At 40.6% G+C, this 15,600-nt stretch overlaps 1 long non-coding RNA gene across 1 annotated transcript in view; it reads right to left on the reverse strand.

Annotated features, from left to right (window-relative positions):
• Positions 1-502: 502 nt before the first annotated feature.
• The window catches only part of LOC103662072, a 28,211-nt gene continuing 13,113 nt past the window's right edge, over positions 503-15,600 (reverse strand). Inside the window, exon 6 of the long non-coding RNA XR_568346.2 lies at positions 503-2,058. This is a non-coding gene — a long non-coding RNA (uncharacterized LOC103662072). The remainder of the gene's footprint in view (positions 2,059-15,600) is intronic.

A 15,600-nucleotide genomic window follows, 5' to 3' on the forward strand; every position in this document is an offset into this window, starting at 1 on the left:
CTAACCAACCTTGCTGGAAAAAAAAAAATGGCAAAACCCACAAATGTCTCAACCCTTGTGCAAACAGAAAGTTCAAATTGTCAGTTGGATTCACTGGAAGCCTGACCTATCTAGTGTGAGGATTTATCATGACTAACAAAAGACATCAGGCAGGCATGATGCATATTCCACATAAGGGTCCAGGAAACCTTGGACTGAGAGATATCCTAAGTCTCTTTTTCCAGATGAGAAAATACTCTGGTTTTGTAGTGGTGAGAGCTGGCCATGTGTGGAGCAAGTTAGCACAGGGAGTAGCCAAGAATGGGGGTCTACCAGTTGGTGGATCTTGGTCTCCTGCTAGTCCTCTTCTAGCTGCAGTATACTGTCCATTATTCAGCCTGGCAGAGGCCCCTAATCTAAAGGGTTATGTATAATAAGCAACCTAGAAGAGTATTGTTCAGAAAAATAAAATAACGCACCACATATATAATTTTAAATTTTCTGGAGGCATATTTTTTTTAAAGTTTTAAAAAATGAAATTAATTTAATGTGTTTCTCCAAACATATCCAAACTAATTCAGCATGTAATCCAAATGAATTAATGAGGTGTTTTACATTCTTTTTCTGTGTCGTCTTTGAAATACCGTAGGACACATCTTACCTGGACCAGCCACGTTTCGAGTGCTCGATAGTCACATGTAACCTGCAGCTACACGTCCGAGTGACATTTTTCCACTAGCACCACTGTCTCTTACATACATGTGATTTCATTACTATTAAGATGTCCCCTGAGTAAGGGCAGATGCTCTTCCCCAGAGTCGCTGGCAAGACCGATGTTTGCTGAGTCTAATAATACAGACTGTATTCTCAGGTTGCTTCACCCTGTGTCCAGATTGAGCGCCAGCCCGGTCCAGTCTCCTGAAGGATAGCTCCCTCTAGCGTCTCAACTTGTTTTCAGCCTAACGTAGAGCGGCTCTAAATGCCATGTCAGCATTTTTCCTTCTTCCACCAAGGATTCACCATCTATAGAACGTCTAAGAACTAATTTCCAAACAGTTTCAAGACTTTCAGTGGAGGAAATCCAATCAGTAGACTTAGTAACCCTTCCGCATAGCTAGGGGAGAATTTTTGGGTCAAAACAATCTAGTAGTCACAGCAGAGAGGACTTCGGAGGGGGTCGGGGGGTGAGTTATGAAAGGCTTTGAATGCAGGGCAGAAATGTGTGCATTAATGCAGTGAAGTGCTTTTGGACCCTCGGCGACCACTTCCCTTTGTCCGTGAGCTCCACCGAGATGATTCCTCAATTTGAACATTTATCTGATATCCGTCACCCAAGTCACGATGGGCGTTTGTGGTTTCAGGACTGTCCGGAGCTTTCCCATGGTAGGAGCAATTCCTACCGATGGCCACCAGCAAGCTCACGGTTATGCTTCTAAATGGCTGCACCGAGCAGCTGCATCGAACTTTTTTCAAGTCTCAAACCCCTGCTTTCTCCACGAAGTAGCATTGATTTCTGCCCAAAGCTCCAGTCTGTGTGTGTCCTAGTTGCTTACACTTCCGCAGTCATTCGTGCAGGGGGGGTCGTAAGGCTCAAGGGGCAGGGCCTGATTGGCAGCCCTTTATAAATCTTTAATTTGTTTGCTTCCGTCAGGGCACAATTCAATCTCCGATTTCTTTCTGGTGACTCTGTGAATAGGACTAACAAGATCCCCAAATGGGAGATACGGTTTTGCCAGAACTCAAACAGTTTCTCCATTCTCGGGACTCTAGGGGCAGGGTCAAGATCAGATCATAAATTATTTCTCACCCGATGAGGAAAGCTCTCCGTGGTTCTAGCTCATGTTATTTTTCAGAGGCCGAGGTGAGTCTGGAATTGGAACGGAGTCTGTCCGCCGTGCTCTATTGGCAAACGGCGGGTCTCCATCTCCAAGTGTCCCGTGCTGCTTCCTCGCAGGAGGCCATTGTGTGTCGTCGATGTTACCAACTCACTGTCCATGGGGATTAAGACCAAGTGCAACCGCGCTGGACTGGGACAGTCCACTGGTGAACACATGAACACAAACTGTTCTTGACTGGCTTCTGAAATAAGAATAGAAAAGAAAACCTGAGCTAAATCCGTATTGCATACTAGTCTCCTTTGGCCCATTGCCTTTCCGTGCAGGGTGTGTGTGTGTGTGTGTGTGTGTGTGTGCGCGCGTGTGTAAGTAATCCTATCTACAGTGCATCTGAGGCAATTGGTAGGTCCACCTAGATGAATATTCCCAATCGTCCACTATCAGGATCTGCAAATCATCTGCTTTGCCTTTTGGCTTGAAAGGGCTGTTAAAAAGAGAATTAATGGAGATCAATACGCCTGCTTCAACCATTAATGCTAACTAAAGCATTAATCTCCTCTTGCACTCCTGGAATTCTATATTGTTTAATATTTTCTACAGAGGAGGGCTTGGGAATAGCAAAGACTGTCATTTAGCATTTCCGTTGAAACCAGGCTGAGGGTGGGCATGGAACCCATACAATTTAAGGATGGGGGGCGTTATCATCCTCCATTCACGCATGGCATTCATCCCAACTATGCATTTCAGCAAAGGTGACGCAACCAGAGAAAACCCTTTCGTCAGGGTTTCCACACTGGAGTTTAACCTCCATCTGATATTATCTATCACCGCATGTTACGCTGAGCTTCACCTTTAAGCCTCTTGGGTGCCCCATCCACCCCCACCACCCCCACACAGGGATTATGGGTCCCAAGAGCAATCATTCTAAATATTTTAGTTATTTGCCAGAAGCCACTCCACCTGCATCATTTCCTAGTTCCTTGGATTCCCCCTCTGAGAGTTGGGTGAGCAAACCCTACACCGGCAATTTGCTTTTAAAATGTTACGGTTTTAACTGAGGGAGTAAATACTCAAGTTTTTTCCATTCCCAGTCACGATCTTTCTCATTGGATTTGTGCTCATCCACGTTAGGTGACAGGCAGTGAATCTGAAGGGGCTCTGAGGTTTGTGGGTGTCACAGCTGGAGCTGAAGCTGGGTTTTCCTCTCAGGCCACAAGATGATGCCACCGACACCCTACTAGGGATCCTCTCCAGTGCTTCCTCTTTTTGTCCTGCCTTTTCAACAGGAATAAAACAACTCCAGCAGACTACGTCAGCTAGTACGTCTTGCTTCCTTCTTTATAATTTTCCCCTTAGTCTTAACTTTCTTTTGGGTAGCATGGACCTTTTGGCTGCTAATGGATCTCCTGCACAGTACCCGAGCTTTACTGTCTCTTGAGTCTTTCCTTGACCCCTAGATAGCACTATAACGTGAGGAGCCCAATTTGGGGAGCAACGCGAATCATAGTATTTACCCTGGTTTGGGTCAACAGTATCCAATTAGATGTACCCATTTTCTTGATGGCGGTGATGGTTTCCGGAGTGTTTATCGTGACCAAAACTTTAAATACGTGTTGTGGGCCAATTCTATCTCAAAGCCGTTTCGTAGGTACATTGCTCCAATGGTCATTGCACTCATTGAAAGTTGCATCTACCTTTACCATTCCTACTGCTTCAGAGGGATGGTTTCAGCTTGCCCAGCACGGGGCATGATGCATAATTATCAATGGATGTGAGACACAAGCAACAATGTGCACAGCCTCTGGAAGGCTCCAAACCTGCAAAGCTTCCTCAGTGTCCCTTCCCACACCAGACACACCTTGGCTTTGGAGTTTGTCAGGAATATAACTTCCATGCTTGACCACGGCTTCAGCCTGTGATTTGCAAGATAATTTAACACACACACTCGAGATGGACCAGGGTATAATGCTAAAATCATTTCTAAATTAGTAATCAGTGCATAGCAAACCCTTTCAGGACCCTCATTTATCTTTTAGCTAGCATATTCGATCAGTCGATATTTGCAAAGAATTCTGGTCAGGGTCAAACTTCTTCAGAGATCCCCAAGGAGGGAGGAATAAATTACAGGCCCATGGTTACCCTTTCACATAATAGCTAAAAGGCCATTATGTGGAAAGATTCTCCCTGAAATCTAATTCTTGCCTCAGCCAGGTCAATTTAGGAAGACTGGACTGCCAGCAGCCGGCTCGCTAATGCTGCCCAAACAGAAAAAAGCTTGTGGTTTTGAGTAAGGTCCAGACTGTGCTTGCCACCTCTATAGAAACAGATGCTGTTCTGTGTGAGAACCACGACTTGCCCATGGACAAAGCTCCCATGGGCTGCTGGTGGACAGGGAAATCGTCAGTATTTCTTTTCCTCTGTTGATGCTGCAATAGGTGGCTTCTAAGGTGACCCCCAATGATCCCTGCCCCTGGGTACAAGTCTGTGTAGTCCCTTCCCTGTATGTGTGGGGACTGGCCTAGAAATTTGTTTCTAGCCCCCAGAATATAGCAAAGGTGAGGGGTTATCACTTCTGTGATGAAGTTACGTAACAATGTAACTTTCATCATCTTAGTAGATGCTTGCTTTCTCTGACTTGTATGAAGCAAGGTGCCATGCTGGGGAGGCTGTCATGCCAAGGGCAACTTCTAGCCAGCAGCCAGCTCGGAACTGAGACCTTCAACCTAACAGCCCAAGTGAAAAAATCCTGGCAGTGACTAGAAAAATGAGCTCAGAAACCAGTTCTTTCCCAGTCAAGACTTCAGATGAGACCACAACCCTGGCTGACAATAGGGTTGTCAAGTTTGTGAGAAAACCTAAAGCAGAGGACCTAGCTGAGTTCAAATTCCTGAACTACAAAAACTGTAAGATGATAAACTTTGTTGATTTGGCTACTGAGTCTGTGGCAAGTTGATACAGAGAAATAAATAATGAATACAGGCACAATCTCAGAAGTATAAAGGCAAAATACATACATTCTGACTTTCCCCTCTGCTCATTTTATGGTTCTTTTCCATTCAGCTTTGAAGATGAGCTCATTCACTGAGAAGATCAGGACCCGAGGCAAATAGTTTGAAAAGTAAAACTGCTTCCTAGGTCAAGAAGAAAAGGGTGCTGCTTCCTAGGTTAAGAAGGAAGTAGTTAAAAGTGGAGAGATTGTGCCAGAACACAGAGAGCAGATTATGACTGATGTTGGCCCCAAATAACTAAGTCACTGAATATGATCTGGATCTGCCCATTAGATTAAACCTTCCAGATCAGTAGTGACCAAAGTGTAGCAGGCTCTTCTCAGCAGTGGCTTTAGGATGGGAGTCGGGGGAGAGGGCCTACTATGAGAAAAATGGGCAAGCACATTTCACAGTGGTGTAAGGTATATGGGAAGCGAAGGGAAGGAGTAGCCTTGGGTATAAATACAATTTAACCTGAATCCTAATGGGAACTTAGGCCCATTGAAATGATATAAAGTTTATAATTAAAAGCATAGATTCCATAGACTTGGCAACTGAAAAACACCAGATGTTGCATTGTGAGCAGAAGGTGATCAATTTAGGCCAAAAAAACGTCCATTTTTTCCAGGAAGTGAGCAAAGAAATATGCTTAATGTGAATTTAAAAATATATGTATATTTAAGAGACAAAGATACCTGGGAAAACCTTAACTATGTTATGACATACTGGATGCTTCCACATTTATCAATTTTATAAGGAATAACACAAGGGTAATTTCCTAGAAAATGCATAAATAATTCCAACAGAAACAAACATCAAGTTTTCAGCTTACTATTATCATCATCAAATATATAAAGATAAAGACACCATTAACTTCACCTCTTGACACTGGGTGTGTCTGTATCTAAATTTTCATGAAGTTCCCTGAACTTTAAAAATTTTAAAGACATTAAAATCTGGCCCTAGCTACAGTTTTATATATGAATATTTTTTTAACATTCTTTTGTGGAATTTTTGGGAGAATGTCAAGTTAGCATGGGAATCCCATCTCCCTTTTTCTTTTTTCCTGCGTCCTGCATCCTGAGGGACATTACCAAAGGAGGTTCAGAATATGGTAAAGAATATAGGTAAACTCAAGGCTAAAAAGCAGTAAAATGATAATGTTGAGGCTTTTCTGCTAGACATAATAGAGATACAATCATTGTAAACTAAGAATGTAAGGGTAACCTAGTAACTTTCTCTTTTCTGATGAAGCCATGTCATGTCATTTCTTTCGGATATAACTGGAGAGTGTTCTCTAAGATGTTTAATGAGAAAAAAAAAAATTCATGGCCTAGGGGTTATGAAGGCCGAGCCAAGTAATAAATATGCCATTTGCTAACCTGTTTGTCATTGAATATCAAATCATTTGGAACACCTAGAAAAGTCCCAGGAAAACAGTAGGTCCTCAAGAAATATGTTGAATCACTGAATGCCCATCTGATTAGGATCAAACAGCTATGGCAGAAACATAGCAGGATGTCTCCCTGCCACTGTGCTGTCCCCAGCGAGGCTGCAGGAGGTGGCCGAGCAGATGAGAAGTCACTGTTATGAATTCTCATTGTACCAGGAACTTCTCATTTACAGAACTTGATGGATGTGAAGTGTCCTTGTCATTTGTGGGATTATCTGTTTATTGTTTATCAGACTATGCTTTGTGTCTAGGATCTGTTTCACGGCCAGAGCTTGCAAATAACTAACTGAACCCCATCCAGCGAAGTCCCTCATTCAGCTTCCTAAGACAGAACTCGCTTAACGTTGGTCCGAACGCTTGTGTTAGTCTATGACAAATGAAATTCACCTTAGAAAAGAAATTTCACGAATCAAAATTCTCTAAGACTGACTTATCCTCTGGTAGTAAATGCACTATTTTGATTCATTAAAATAAATTTCATATTTTTATTTTTATGGTTTTAGAGAATGAGAGAGTTAGAGTGCAAAGGGGGGGAGGGGCAGAGGGAGAGAGAGAATCCCTGAGGGTTAGGGCCCAATCTCACGACCCTGAGATCACGACCTGAGCTGAAATCAAGAGTCCGATGCTCAACAGACTGAGCCACCCAGGAGCCCCTAAAATAACCTTCATATTTTTAAATGACAGTGGGAGCCAGAGTAAGGGGTAGGGGTGTGTGTGTGTGTGTGTGTGTGTGTGTACTATGTAATGATTTCTTCAATCCAGGAGTCCAAGAGCTACAGGCCTAGGATAGGATGGATTTTTCATACATTAATCTTGGTTATATGAGGATATTTATTTTCAGGCTTTGTTATTGTTTGGGTCCTTATTCAGAGATTCATGGCTTTTGTATGTCTGCTCTACACTTTTCCAAGGCTGTGCTTTATGACAGAGTTCTGAGGCTTCAGCCTACTGAGCGAGTGTGTGTGTGTGTGTGTCTGTGTGTGCACGTATATAAGTGTGTGTGTTAACACTAGCAGGCTCTGCCTACGAGTCCTCCATGGGCAGGTAGAAGGCTAATTTATACATGGCCTGTGGCTTTGTCAACATCTCCTCCTGACAAAGAACGAGCTTCTACTTATGGCTAGCTGGAAGAATAGACTTAGGGTAAAGTAGAACACCTGCCCTCCAGTTACTATCAGTAAATATAACTTGGTTCCTTGAAATTCACAAAGACTGTAGTTGAGTGAAATGACACATTTAGACCTGAACTGGTTTAATGTGTCCATTTCCCTGGGTGCTCGAAACTCGCTCGTTATATTGATCCAGAGGAGGACTGAACCAGGAACCCAGCCTTCTGACACCATCATGAGACCCTTTTTCTAAGACATAGTTTTCCATCACCGTCATTACAATTTTGAGGGATGTTTTAACATGTACGATGAAACCTATGTGATTTAGTGTAAAATGCTGACAACATGATGTGCTTTTCACAGGGTCTGTGATGCTCCTGGGGAAAGTTTTTCTCAGGAGAAGGGAGGATAATTGTGTTTTCTTTGAGCATTGATTTTGATGGCATCTTTAGCACGTGGCCAAGTGGTAGGGTAAATGTGCTCCCCTCACTGTACTGACCGATGGAGAAAAAGAAGTCAATTCTACTGTCCCTTCTAGCAACTTTATGCAAACTAGATTTCATCTTGTATTCTGTATCTTTAACTTTACCTGATTTCCCCCACTTATTATTTTAATTTCATTGTACCTCATATACTTTGAAAGTTGCCATAAATCTACTTTTTGAAGAAACTAAGATAACTCCTATTTTTTCTAAAGATTTTACTTATTTGATAGAGTGAGAGAGACAGACAGTGCCTGCCAGCAGGGCGAAGGGCAGAGGGAGAGAGAGAGAATCTCAAGCAGACTCTGTGCTAAGCATGGAGCCCCACGTGGGGCTTGATACCATGACCCTGAGACCATCACCTGAGACAAACCCAAGAGTTGAACACTTAAGTGACCGAGCCACCCAGGTGCCCCTGGATAACTAACATTTAAAACATCAGGAAAAATATATATGTGTAAATAAATTGTGTCCAATGCTTTTTAATATATGAACATTTAAAATACAAATAAATACAGATTTCATTTTAGAAATAAATATGCATTATATTAAATATAAATAAATACAAACATTTAAAACATACACATAAATTTAGGATACATATTTTTAAGCATTGGACACAACTGTTAAAATATTTATGAGGTGGTCATGGACACAAAATTATAAAGAGTTAGGAATATGAAGAGGCTGATAGTTTAAATAAAATCCAAGCATCATTTCATTAGAAGAAGAACAGGTAAACTTCCAGACAGAGGAAAACAAATACGGTATTTACACGTCTCTCTACTCCTCTGCTTTTCTGTTAACTCTGAATACACCAAGGGTAAATATTATTGAAGATAATTACTTGCCTTGGGAAATATCATGGGTGTTTTTCCCCCTCAAACACAAACAATAGCCTGTTCTATTCCATCACACAATTTCTAAAAATCAATCTTGTGAGGAGACAGCATGGTCTTCAGCAATGGTTAGGATGCAGGACACTGACTTAAATTAAGCCTCGAGATGCCTGAAAAAATGACTCTTGGGAGTGAAAAACTTGGAAGGTCAATAATCCTTTACATACTCACGAAATAGAAAACTTGCTCCTAAAAAAATAACTCATTTCCTCAACAACAAGGAGAAAGTAGAGAGGATTTTAGGATAAATATTTTCTTGTACTTCTGGTTGTTTCTGTGACAACTTCCATCACCCTTCAGAACAAGACAGTCCCTAAATGCAAACTTTTTAAAATAAAGCTGCTGCACTTTTTCCCCCCCAAGATTTTAAGTCCTATCCACACCCAATGTGGGATTCGAACTCGGAACCCCGGAATCAAGAGTTGCATGCTCTACTGACTGAGCCAGCCAGGCGCCCCTGCTGCACTTGCTTATGGAAAACAAACCAACCTAAACATTTATAAGTACTGTAATGCAAAGGCAAAGTATTTTTCCCCGAGATGTTGGAGAATTACCTTCGTACTTTTGAAGAGAATTCATATATAAATTGATTGACCTATGGTTTGCCTTTTCTGAAACGAAGGACATCAGTCGTCACGTGGCTGCAGTTATTTGGCATGATCTACAGATATGAGCCCTTGTGTTAGGAATAACGAAATACAGTGGTAACATGCTATACATATACGTACACACATGTATTTATATGCATTTCTTTAGAGTGTAGGAAATTCTAAAAACACTTGGAAAATCAACACTCCAAAATTCTTGATACATTTCTTCCAATATTTGTGGAGTGCAAATCATTAAGTTCAACTACATTTGAGTCAAGAATATGTTTATCACAGATCTAGAATTACACTTTCAAAAATTGGGCAAAATCAAGTGTTTGTGAGGACGCGAAGCAGCAGAAACTCTTGCCCGCTGCTTATGGGAGCATTGTATTCATACAACCATTTTGGAGAAAAGTTTGACACTAAGATTAGAGAAAATTGTTCAGATTATACTTGAAGAAATATAGCTGAAAGATCAAGAAATAAGATTTTTTCCAGTTCATTAATTTGTGAAATAGCTTTAATTATACAAACACAAAGAGACAGATGCGATCACTTGAATTGTCCTTCATACCAGGATTACAGCCGAGTGTCCCGTAGCACTTTGACATTTTGGATATTACTTTAGTCTTTGGGATACAAAGCTTTAGATAAAAGAGGGAAGGATTAGAGAAAAGAGCTAAATATCAACCATTCTCAGTAAAGAATAGTCATTTATAATGTAGAAAAGAGATCCTTGATTGACAGCAAAAAGAAATTAAGCAAAAGAGAAGAGTATTTTGAGCTCAGAATTTCCCAAGATCAGAAGTCCGAGCTGCAAGATTGAGAGGGCTAAAAGCTGAATTGTGTGGCTAAACTTTTATTTTAATCCCTGAATTTCATGAGAAAAAGAAAGCTTCTGAGAGCAAAAAGATGTGAATGAACTGAAATTATGATTTAAAAGAAATGAGAATGACTTCTTTCCTGAAGTTTCTTTGGCAAATGGTGCTGGGGAAACTGGATACCAATATGCAAAAGAATGAAATATTTGACCCTTATTTTATACCATACAGGAAAACCAACTCAACAGATTTAGGATTCAAACAAGGACTTGAAACTAAGAAACTCCTAAAAGAAAACAGAGGAAAAGATCCAGGACATTGGTGTTGGCAATGGTTTCTTAGACGGAACAAGGAAAGCACAGGCAACAAAAGAACAGACAAGTGGGACTACATTAAACTAAAAAGCTTCTGTGCAATGATCGACCATGAAAAAGCTACAGAACAGGAGAAAATATTTGCAAACCATCTCTCTGATAGGGGTGAAGCTCCGAGACATACAAGGTACTTCCACAACTCAAGAGCAAAATAAATAATCCTAAATGCGCCGATTAACAAATGGACAAAAGAATAGACATTTCTCCAAAGCAGACATACAAATGGCCAAGAGGAATATAAAAAGATGCTTACCATCACTCATCATCAAGAAAATGCAAATCAGTATCACCCCACTCCAGGTAGGATGATTATTATCAAAAAAGAAAAGATAAATGTTGGTTAGGATGTGGAGAAAAGGGAACCCTTGTGCGCTGCTGGTAGGAATGAGAAATGGTGCAGCCATTATGGAACACAGACCGTATGGAAGTTCCTCAAAAATAAAAAATAGAACTACCCTATGAGCCCACTTCTGAATATATACCCCAGATAATTAAAATTAGACTTGAAGAACTACCTCCACACCCATATTAATTTTAGCATTATTCACAATAGCCAAGATATGATACAACCTAAATGTCCATGAGCAGATGAATGCCTAAGGAAAATGCGGTATAGACCTACAATGGAATGATAGCCTTAAAAAGGAGGAACCGCTGCCATATGCAACAACATGGATGAACCTGGAGGACATTATGCTGAGTGAAATAAGCCAGATGCAGAAGGACAAAAATACTGTATGATTCCACTTATATGATGCATCTAAAATAGGAGCATAAAAATGGTAGAAGGCTGGTTGCCAGGGGCTGAGGGCAGGGAGAAATGGGGAGCTGCTAATCAATGGGCATAAAGTCTCAAGTATGCAAGATGAGTAAGTTCTAGAGATCAGTACATTAGGCCTATAGTTAATACTGAATCATGCACTTAATAAATAAAATAGATCTAGTGACGAATTATAAAATAGTTTTTATTCAAACAAATTCTGAGATAGATTTCGAGGAAGAATTTGGGTTTTTTTTTTTGAGTGAATGAGAAATTATACAATATCTCTAAGAGTCCGTTAAAAATGAATTATCGAAAACAGGAGTTAATGCCACATGCTATTAGCTGGACATGATACTTAACTATTCACTTGGGAAACAAGGTGAAAAAGAAAATGAGTATCAGAAGGAAACATACTCTGACCTATTAATTGCTTTTCAGTGAAATAAACCAACATTTTATCTCACTTTAAAGAAAGCTAAGGACACACGAATGCAATAACACCAAGGAAGAAATTTCTTCAGACACAAACTATTTTTAGAAGATGATTTAATCAGTTTGATTTCTTAGATCTGATTTGATTGACAGTGATTCAGATGATCCCGACAAGCCAGGTGACTAACCTGCCACAGAAGGAGTTATTTTAGGGAGACAGACAGAACATGATCGCTTTTCTCATGATGGCACTCATGACTCTGACTTCTCTTGGTGCTGGCTTCTGCCCATGCAGGCCTGGGATAAAAGCTTGAAGACTCGTCCATTCACACACAGTGCTAACACACGGAGAGGCTGATCCTTCACCATCATTTTATTAGCAAAAATCTCCGAAGAGTGAAGGGATGTTGAAGTTCTCTTGGGTGGTGGTTAGTCTCCAAAGATAGCCACCTGCCACTGCTTTCCTCCTGTTTCCACATACTGCTTCTCACATCAAGAAATGGCATACAGTTTACCCCATCCCCAGCCCTCTTGAATTCAGGTTGTCCTTCGTGACTTCCTTGACCACGAGAGTGTCATGGAATCGATGTTCTGGGATTTTGGAGGCTAGTGACAAGAAGCTGGCAGATTCCGTCTTGTTCTGGGGAAAACCAGGCCATGTAAGAATTCTTGGCCACCTCTCAGATGTTCCACCCATCCTCAGCCGAGATGCCTGACACGTAAGCTTCCAGTTCCAGCCACTGTTTGACGGCAGCTGTCGGTGAGACCCCAAGTGTGAACTGCCTTGTTGAGCCCAGTCAATGCACGTGACTGTGACGAGCGATCAAGTATTGTGTGAAATCCCTACGTTTGGGGGTGGTAGGTTATGCGGATATGGAACCAAACATCTTTAGCATTTTATCCTATCCATTCAGCATTTAAAAATCTCCAAAATATCTTCTTGGCATGTTTCGTGTTGTTGTTCATCTCATTAGCACCCTGTTAAATGATATGCCAAGAGCATGTCTACTTCGGGCTACGTTTCATGTGTAGGTGTATGTTTTCTGCAGGGCTGTCAACGCGATGATGCTACAAGCCTCTAAATTCCTTCAAGACGGTGCACACATTACTTTCTGGCGTGCTTTGATTATATCCCCTCTGCTGTCTGTCCCTGGACTATTTATAGTAAAAACTGTTGTAGTGAAGGAAGGCAAAAAAAAAAAAAAAAAGAGCCTACAAATAATATCAAAGCAAAATATGAATTTCTCTCTCTTCCTGTCATATTAGCCATTAATAACACAATCTGTTGATTCTCTCCTAAGATCAATTTCCTCAAAATATACTACTGCTTCTCCTGTGTAAGACTGAAATATCGGCTTCAATTTGCATTTTTCCTGATTACCGGTGAGGCTGAACATTTTCTTGCCACGTGTTTATTGCTTTTCAGGTGAACTGCTGATACACGTTTTGTGCATTACCGATTTTTAGGATTTCTTTCTACTGGCTGCTTGAATAAGCTGTAAAGACACCCTTTGTGTCTCAGATTTTGAATCTGTTTATAACTTATTGTGCAGATACAGCTGGATTTCCTTTATGATTGTGCTGCTTTAAGAAAATCTTCTTTATCCTAATATCCTCAGGATAATTATCTATATGTTTCCTAGACATTTTAGATTAGCTTTACTCATCCGGTGGTTAGAATATTTGGTCTTGACTTCGGTACGTAACATGAGCAAGGAATATATATATTTTTTCCTCTGGCTGTTGAGTTTTCCCATTAGCATTTAATAAGAAGTCATCATTTCCAGTGATTTGTAACACTGCCTCTTTCAGAAACCAGGTCTATACACACACTCGAGTATGTGTCTGAGGTCAGCAGGGCCTTGTTTGGTCTCTTTCTCTATGAATACCGTGGTCCTTTAAAATGTAGTATTTAAAAATTGTGTCTAGTTCTCTCACAGCATGTTTTGCTATGATGAATGGAAGTCTTTGGTGTTTGATATTTTGATTTTGATTAATGAATAATTAATTATTGTTTTTCACTTTGGCATATCAAAGGGACTGGTGCATCTGGCCAAAGGCAGTGATGCTGATGCTGGACTGCCTGATTTTTAACCCCAGCTCAACCACTTGGGCGTTGAGTGACTTACAATTCTACTCATTTTCGCTTTACACAGTCTGGACCTAAGTTAATAAAAGCAATAATGTTTACGGTTATACTGCTAATTGACTTTAATATCTCTTTTGACTCTATTATTGGCTCGTTTTTCTGTGTGGCAGACATTGCAGACTTGAGATAGTAAGTATTTCAGTTCAATGAAAGTGTTATGATTAATCTTGATAGGTGAGAGGGAGTTTTGCTAAATGACATAGGTATTATAATGTTGTGATCGCTCCAGCAGGGGAACCGGGAAGAACGGTATCTTTAAGCCGAAATTGAAATATATTTTTCCACTGTACCGTGTCACTCACGTTACCCCCTGCCCTCCCCCCCCCAAGTTTCAGCATGTTTAGTATCACATTTTTCTCAGGCCGTCACCTCTGTACACACTGCTGATACTCTGTTTTAGTACAAAAAGAATGGTTTTCCAGTTTAACCATGATTTCTGAAATCCTGATGACTTTTTATGGGGATAAATAAATCCCCCCACAAATGTATAAATCCTCCGTTAATATTGGTTGTCATGTGGAAGGATTCCACTTCCAAAAACCCATGTGACTTTCAGAAGTCAAGTGACTTGTGATGACACGTGGCAGAAGTGACCTCTGCTTCTGGATCAGAGAGTTTAATTGTTGGTGTGAAACCCTCCTGAGACTTTTTTCCCCCTTTGGTAATAGTTGCAAAGATGGCTGTCCCACTGGCCTGCGTCTCTGGTGACGGATGCGCAGAGCCACCTGCTGCATGGACTGGGGGAAAATATCCCCAAGCCACTGTGATCTGGGGTTATTTCTTCCCACACCTGGCCCATCCTGACGAGGAGGGGCTGCTTTCATGTGGCATCAACACCAATAGACAGGTAACAGGCAGACTGGAGGTCAACTGATAACAAATACTGTATTAATGATGAAATTTTTGATAAAACTGTGTGTGGTCTGAAATAATTTGGGAGGTAAGAGAGCACAGAACCCATTTTCAGGACACGAAGAGCTGAAATTGGCAACTGCTTTTTATCCTCAAGTGGTGAAAGATAAAATTCAGGTCTTTGTTCCAGACAGGATGATAGAGCTTATGTAGTGAGGATCAAATCAAGGGTATGGCTTCTATGCATTGTTAGAACTTCTAAGTGGATTGAAAAGACACATGGATTATTTTTTAGACCGAGAGACAGAATGTGTGTACAATCAAATGCATCTTTTGACAGGTTCTTTTGATAAGGTCATGCTTTTGCTTTTTAGTTATTTCTTAGAGATCCTGAAGTGATTTGGCCATATCTACAGCATATTCCTTTAGCAAAATTGCTCTCATTGAATGGATTCTAAAGAAACCTCCAACAATTTTTTTTTTTACGTGCTTAATTTATTGGGTCTTCTCACTCTTAAACAAGTTGTTTTTCTTTGTTGGTGTAAATATTTGTTAATTTTCTTTCCAAACTGGTGAGATTCCTTCTGGCGACAAATTGATTTCATCCAGCAGTTACCCAGAATTTCTTACATAGGAGACGTTGACTTTTCAGAGACATTTCCATCATCTTAATAACAAAATCCATACTTAAGCAAATATTTTGCTACATCCTAAGCCTAAGGGTTACTCGTATTGGATATTGCGACTTCCTATGGTACCTTGGGTGTATGTATTTTTGTTTTTAATAATTTCATTTTGGGTTGTTCATTGCTAGTGTATAGAAGTTAAAAGTGATTTTTAAAATACTCTAGTATCCCATTACCTTGTTGAATTAG

The sequence above is a fragment of the Ursus maritimus genome, unplaced genomic scaffold, assembly GCF_017311325.1.
Source record: "Ursus maritimus isolate PB19 unplaced genomic scaffold, ASM1731132v1 scaffold_19, whole genome shotgun sequence".
In the NCBI taxonomy this organism is placed as follows: domain Eukaryota; kingdom Metazoa; phylum Chordata; class Mammalia; order Carnivora; family Ursidae; genus Ursus; species Ursus maritimus.